The sequence below is a fragment of the Sinohyriopsis cumingii genome, chromosome 8 (assembly GCF_028554795.1).
Source record: "Sinohyriopsis cumingii isolate HCF-2022 chromosome 8, ASM2855479v2, whole genome shotgun sequence".
In the NCBI taxonomy this organism is placed as follows: Eukaryota; Metazoa; Mollusca; class Bivalvia; order Unionida; family Unionidae; genus Sinohyriopsis; species Sinohyriopsis cumingii.
The window spans coordinates 60,808,168-60,815,948 of NC_142968.1; the positions used below are offsets into that span (position 1 = coordinate 60,808,168).

The following is a 7,781-nucleotide window of genomic DNA, read 5'->3' on the forward strand; positions in this document are numbered from 1 at the left end:
TAGTAAACTAAATACTGGTAGTTTATATGGCTTAACCCATAGGCCATGTTCAGGGGATAGGAAAAGAACTTTGAGAAACACCCAGTGCCGGTTTAAACCCTGTGGAGACCCTTCGGCAGTCGAAATCTTGCCCCCCCCCCCCCCGCAAAATATATCCTAATACTTTTTATTAATATTATTTTGATCCGATGTCGCGGGGCCCCTAAAAGGCATGGGGCCCATAGGCAGGTGCCTAATCTGCCCATCTGGTAATCCGGCACTGGAAACACCCAATGAACAATTGAACCTTGAATCATTGGCAATTTATTTCAGTTCTCAAACATGTGCTACATCACTCTCTTCCCAGCATGTACAAACAAACCCCATACGTCCGCCCAAGTCATTTAATAACATTTTCAAGGCGCATATGAAGAATATGCGTTGGACTGTTAAGAATTAGAAAAATGTAAATAACTACTGTTTGTCAATAACATAGACTTTGCCATGTTTCAGACAAGGAAAGTTTTCCAATTAAACTCTGCACATTTACCATGAAATATTATGTATAAAATTGAAAACTTCAAAAGTGAAAACACAAGACGAAATCAATCTATAATTTTCACAAACTTTCCAGTACACCCTGTGTAATCTGAATAGACAACCCATGTATCAGAAATGTATTGTGCAATGAATTTTTCAACTTAAAAAAGATAAATACAAATAGAAAAATATCGAAGGAAAAATTAGAAAATGATAAAAATGTGAATTTATGAAAACCATTTTATCTGTACATCTATAACTATTTATTTCGATAAGCTGTCCGATAGTTAAATGAACAGATAGAAGTGACAGAAGGCAATCCTCAAAATAAATGTAATAAACCCAAAAAAAAAAATCAGTTAAATAATTATTATACATACAAGAAAAGCACAACAGCTGGATAGGGTTGAACTATTTAAAATACATTTTAAAAGCCTCTTAAAACCATACCATTAAAATATATGTAACTCAAAACATTAATTATTTTTTTTATATCCGAAAGCGATATATATTTAGCGAAAGGTAAATAGGTTTTGTTTGTTTGTAATAGAGTCAGACTCCTCGTACTTCTACGAAATACTGACTTTCATTTACCAGCAAGCTTGTGCTTTAGTTACTCATTATTGGAAGTGACAAGTAAATAAAGCAACTTCACAGTGCTGAAACAAAATACTCTTAATACAAGTTATCCACAAATTATATAACTTGCTCAATACCTAACTTGGCCTTTATGTTCATAAAATAATTGACACACATGTAAAACTCGTGTAAGGTAGAGTTCAAGTTGAATACGATATATCCAAAACATACGTTCGTTTACATATGGACAATGTAAACAGCAGTTGTTCATGTGATAGCTACCACATATGAAATGCACGTAGAGCATACATATGACTTAGTTTGCGCATGTTTCAGATACATGATGAATATATGTGTAGAATGGGTCGAACTTATGTGTTTCATATATGAGGCTAACATGTGTAAAACATGTATATAACAAATGCAAATTTTGTATGTCATGCCTCAGAGCATGCAGATTTCACAAAAGATTCTTTAATTGGCCGCAATAATGGAAGCTTTTATAGGAAAGCAATAATGAAACAGAAAATAATTTTAAAATCGGAGTACCTTGCACTTTCAAGGTCATTTCCCATAATTCATCTCTCAGTGTAACAACAGACGCAGAAAGTTAAAATAAATCTTTAAGTTTAACAATCTACTTTTAGTCCTAAGAATTCCTGTTTTTTTATTAGGTGTCAATGTATCGACTCTGACGAATGTTCCTAAAAATATGGATAAACGCCTACCTAATATTTAAAACATATTTAAATAATGATACAAATTTAAATGTAAACATCTAAAGAACTAAACATTTATTAGCTTTTTAGTTAAATTGCTAGTTTATCTCTTAATTTCATTGCGGAAAGCAAACTGTTCAAATAAGAAATGTTAAAATCACAACTATATTCAGTAAATGGTCATTACCTGTGTATTCAAACAATGCCCCAAGTGGTGTATGAGGAAAATATGTCGGTGTTCTTCTAATTCTTTATGATATTGTGAACATCTAAATGGTAAGTCACGTGCTTTCCCAGCTCTTATTTGATGAACTGTCTGTTTGTATATATGGAAACAATTACAGTCAAATTAATAGTTTTATGGATATCATAGTCTTTACTGACAGCAACATTAATTTTTCTATTTGTTGCAAACCACAATTGAAGATTTATCAATTTGTTTTTGCTATTTTAAAAAAAAAAACCAAAAAATCCCCAGTTGTTTAATTTCGATTTTAATTCCACGAATGTGATATATATTATATAGTCAAGAAATGACCTTGACAGTTTATGTGAAACTGAAACTACATATGTTTAGAAGCGTATTGTCAATGGAAATAATTCTCAGTCAAATACATTGGAGGGTCAATGATCCATTCTTTGTGAAACATGCAACTACAGGTCTACTTTTAAGACACTTTAAAATTTAAATAAGCTACATGAAAGAACAGCTATGGCAAAATGGCGCATGGATTGTGTCAAACTTTTCTTCTGTATAAGAATTAGCACTGTAATTTTCTGAGCATGAAGATATGAGACAGATACACAGGCTGACATATATATATATATATATATATATATATATATATATATATATATATATATATACATACATATATATATATATATATATATATATATATATATATATATATATATATATATATATATATATATATATATATATATATACACAGTTAGGCGGTCATATATGCACACATATATACGAAGGTACGCAGATATCAGTCAGTCAGATTGATAGTTTCTATTTGATTGATCAATTGTAACAGCATCTCTTATTTTAAGTAGTGACATTCTTCGGTTTCCTCGTTAATTCTTTCAGAAGCTGTTTGAAGTTCATGTCAGTAAATTCAAACGCATTTGATCAGTATTAAGAGGTAATTCATCAGATTTATCAATTCACCAGAGATGAATTATCCATCACTTTAACATTAGCTGTTTCTTTCTTTCATTATAGAGTAGCAATGTGTTGTCAAAATGGTCCCTAAAAGCGAAGGCAACAAAACGTGAAATATTGACAAAACAATCACATCGTACCTTTGCTCCTATTTCCACGAAAGCTACTGTATATTTTGATTTTAATATTGTATTTTTAAAATCGATTGGGAAATATATTTTAACAATAAATCCTCAAAATGCTTGTGTGTGTTTTTAATGGTGGAATAATTCATGTATTGCAATATTGACAGTATCCCAAGCGGATACGACTTCCCGCGATCTAAAATAATCAATTCCGATACTTGTCATCTGCCACAACAGGAAATACATTCAGCTCTCATGACGCATTTGCAAACTAAAATTAAATAGTTATTATGGTATAGAAATACCATTCACAGTAGAAGTTACACATCTACCGTATAGCTTAAAATAAAATAGATACGTGTATCGAAGTTAAGCAAATATTGTCCTTGTACTTTTCTGTTTATATTGTACATTAAATGGGGTTTTCTTATATACCAGTGGGAGGAATACAAATATTCAGCTGTTGTCTGATTTGATGGTGGTTAAATGCTTAGTGATTTTTATTTTTATACAAGGCTTAATATTCAGTTGGACAAAGAAATATATATTGGTGCATTGTGTATGCATTATAATAACTAATTATTGTGATTTATTTTTAGCATGATTTGTAAATAAAAGATTTATATCAGTTCGGAGGGAGCTATAATTGGCACACGTCTTGAAAATCAACACCCACCCCACACCCACCTACTGCAAATCAGATAAGATATTATGTTTACAATAACTAGACAGTAAACAAACAATGAAAAGTTGAAAACGTTGAAAAGAGCTGATAAATTCATAAAAATGTAGCACGAGTTTAAAGGGATTAAATTACTAAGGACTAATAATTATGAATTGAGAATGGATGAATGAGCGTTAACCAGTAACACAGTATAACCATATTACAAACAAAACATTTATTCTTCCATTCCAAAAGCCGGACAAAGTTATCAAAGGGAATGCTACAGAAAAGAAAAACTATACTCTACTGCAGTAGTATGTATATTAGTTCTCTCCGCCACATGCAGATTTCCATATTAGAGCCCAATAAACAGAAAGAAAAGTCCATCGCACTGTTACATCCTAATGACCGTACTCTGTATACATTTTACTTGCTGTGCGAAACCGTTTGGAAATGTTTTGAATTAGTACGATCTTCTTCTACGTAACCGAGATAGAACATTGAACACAAACTAATTTGATTTTTAGGGAAGAAAACTAATGGAATAAAGATATATTGTGACAAATTCAACAGCGTTTAGAGTGGCGATAGAAATACATAATGTCTCTAACGTGAAAGCAACAATATCGGTGTCAATACATACATACACGAACGCACGCACACACGCATACATGCACGCACACACATACATACATACATACACTCTTCAATTTTGGATGGGATAGACGAATGGTCAAAGCTAGTTGTGTTTAAAAAAAACAAAAACATTTTAGTAGTACAAATGCTTTAAGACATCTGAACAGATTCATGCAATGTTTCAGAAAAGATGCTGATTTGCAAATTACCATCAGTGGCGATACAATTAAAGTCAACAGAAACTGCCTTAATAGGAATATGTTAATAGGAATGTTACATGAAGGAATAAACTATGTACCTGATGTGGATAAAATATAAATTGGTATTTGACAAAAGTTATAGTACAAGATCTCTTAAGTTTTGAAAGAATTACTTACAATGACTTAAAATAGAGAGATTACATTTATTTAAAAAAAGGTTGATTTAAAAGAGTATATTGTTATTCAGTTCATGAAGTAGTTGTTTTTGAGCATAGCAAAATTTAACAAAAGTTAGGTATGACTTATGTGTTTGAAAGAATGGACTGAAGAAACATTGTAGATTGCTGAATCTATATCTTCATGTTGTGGATGGCTGACCCAAAGACAAAATTTTGAAGCTTCAAGAATTATCTGGTTGTTTTTGGTATATATACTTTTATTAAGGACGTAATTCGAGGACTTTGCAGAGCAAGACAGGGAACATTATTTAAGACATATTTTCGGTAATGGTGATGTGGATTTCCGCATTAGTTTATAATTGGATTTCTAGCAAAAAGTCACGACGGGTAAAGGAAATCACCTTTACATAGGTGAATTATAAAGATAGGTCAATGGACACACCAGGAATCAACGAAAGGAGGTTCTAACATTGTCATACCAGCATACAATTTTAGTGATTTGAACTAATTGAAACTTTACTAGATATTGCTATTATTTTAGACTTACTACTACTTTGCCACGTAAACAATGTGAAATTAAACAAGAATTTAGTTTGATGAGGAAACGAAAGTAAAACCATAATTAAAACAGCAACTAGCAGATAGGGATTACAATCGATACAAGATTACAAAGGTACTGTAGATATGAGTAAATTTGACTACAACTATCATTTTAAAGTCAATAAAGCGAAACAAAAGGTAAATATTGTAATTCAGAAACGGAACAGTGCGTTAATACTTACTTATCGAAGGTACAGCTAGATTGTCGCAAAAATATGATGACACGGCGCGTGACTAATTCTGCTATTTGATATGCTTCCGGCATGGGATGGACAGTGTTCCTGGTAATTCCTATTTAAGTTCTGCTTGGAAATCTGTAAACGAATATGTTGCTTTCAAGTTAATGCATTGATCGTAAACAAGGTTTGTAGTAAAAAAGAATATTCAAGGCCAAAGGATAGGAAACAAGTTCTTTATCGTGTAGTTCATTTTTATCCATTATCGTCACTAAAATAAGCTACTATTGTCTTTTTCCTTTGAAAGCGAAATAGTTTTACGAATTTTATTTATAAAGACAGGGTTACACATGCAGAGAGAGAGAGAGAGAGAGAGAGAGAGAGAGAGAGGACGATTTGAACTTATAATGAATTCGATTGTTGACAAAACAATTATGAATTACGATACGGTATACATTAGGTTTGGAGGCTTTTATTGGTCACTTCAGGGGAAATCCCCGTGACTAAGAACCAAGTCTGATAATTTCTTATTACATGTATAGTGAAATTATTAGATTCTTTCTAATATATAACATTATACCGGGGTAATATATAAGTAACATTTACATTCCTTCTGCGTGCATAAATTTAACTATTTTTATTATTGACTGACTCTGCAAACACAATACAATGCTGAAAAGAAATATTGTTGCTGTATCTTTTTTTGAAACATTCGCGGAAACAATTCAGTATCAAGTGAAAAAGACGTTAAAAGTTTTACTTTTTCATTAAAAGAACATACTCTGGTAGAATCATCGATTTTAAGACCAATATAAATATACACAAATAAATAATAACTACTGAGACATTTACGAACTGAACTGTAATACTGTATGATGAATGTCATTTCATATAATAATTATTGTCACGGAGAGGCCCTGTCTAAGCTGGATTTCATTTTCTAATTAGGGCAATGCAACTGTTAAAATAAAATGTTGGCGAACAAAATTGTTGGTTGTAAATTAATAGTAAGCTCATGCAAATTATTTTATGAGCATCAGCAAGGAAGAAATGGGAGATATGTCAATTTAACAATGATATAACATGTACATTGGGTTACCACTCTATATACCTAAATTCAGTAACAGAAGTATGTAACCCCCCCCAAAAAAAAAAAATTCTTTAAAAATTCCCCATAACTAATAGTTTAATTATCTAGGTTATAAAATAGAAATTCAAGAGGAACTTACCGTATTCTCAATTAAATGAAAAATAATCCTAAAAAATTATATCACAGGTCCAAAAGAATAGTGTTCTGACTTTATTCCAGGACCTGAATGTGCTAATGCACTAATTATCTTAAATATGATGAAGTATCAACAGCTTTTATATATCACAGTGACATTGTAAATAATTTCTTGAACGAATTCACAAATATCCCCGAATATTATTTGAGTTCAAAGTCAATGAGCACTTGAAAGTTTCAATGAATAATCCAAATGATTCGTCTCAGATTATATATAACACAATTTTAAATGCATCTGCATAATGAGTTTAAATCAAGAACACAGGAAATAGTACTGAATTGATTGTCCACATCTTACATCTTACAGCCTGTGGCTCTACGTCGCAATGTATTCCTACTTGTTATATGTCGCAATACTTCCCACGTGACAATACACCATCCCCACGTGATATACGTCGTAATACCAATTCGTCCAATCCGGATAGTATCTCAAAGTGTATAAATGTTCTTTTTTCGAACCTTTTACTGTCATAATCTAGAATTCAAACCAACGTAAACAAACTATTTCGATTTCACTGCAAGCTATAGTCATGAAATAAAATTTAAAGTAAATATATAAATATACATAACAACTGAAAGAAAATGTGGAAAATATATGGTAAAAGAAAAGTCGATACATTATTCTCTACAATAAATTATTAAAAGGAAAGTCCCTTTAAATGCAATATTAGACTTACAACGCAAATTAAGAGACTCGGGCCGTGGGTAGTAACTAGCACAACCGTCGCTACTCTTGGTTGAAACCCAACTGGCCTATAATGGCCGCAAGTATGAATTAAAGCAATGACCGTTAATGTCACTAACGTAACTTTGTTTTACAAAGTAAAACTTGTAAAGATATTAAAGTGTGTACCATGACCGTGAATGCCAAAACTGAAGGTATCTTGCATGCAGAAACTTATTCTGGCGAGTCCCCATTTTT

General features: G+C 31.7%; 1 protein-coding gene across 2 annotated transcripts in view; it reads right to left on the reverse strand.

The window, feature by feature from the left end:
- Positions 1-5,651, reverse strand: part of LOC149793652 (uncharacterized) — a 143,361-nt gene extending 137,710 nt beyond the window's left edge. The window contains exon 1 of one of the 2 annotated variants that reach the window (XM_089967631.1): positions 5,581-5,651. The gene's annotated coding sequence lies outside the window, so the exon portion shown is untranslated. The remainder of the gene's footprint in view (positions 1-5,580) is intronic. The other variant, XM_089967629.1, reaches the window with a different exon arrangement.
- Between the last annotated feature and the right edge of the window lie 2,130 nt (positions 5,652-7,781).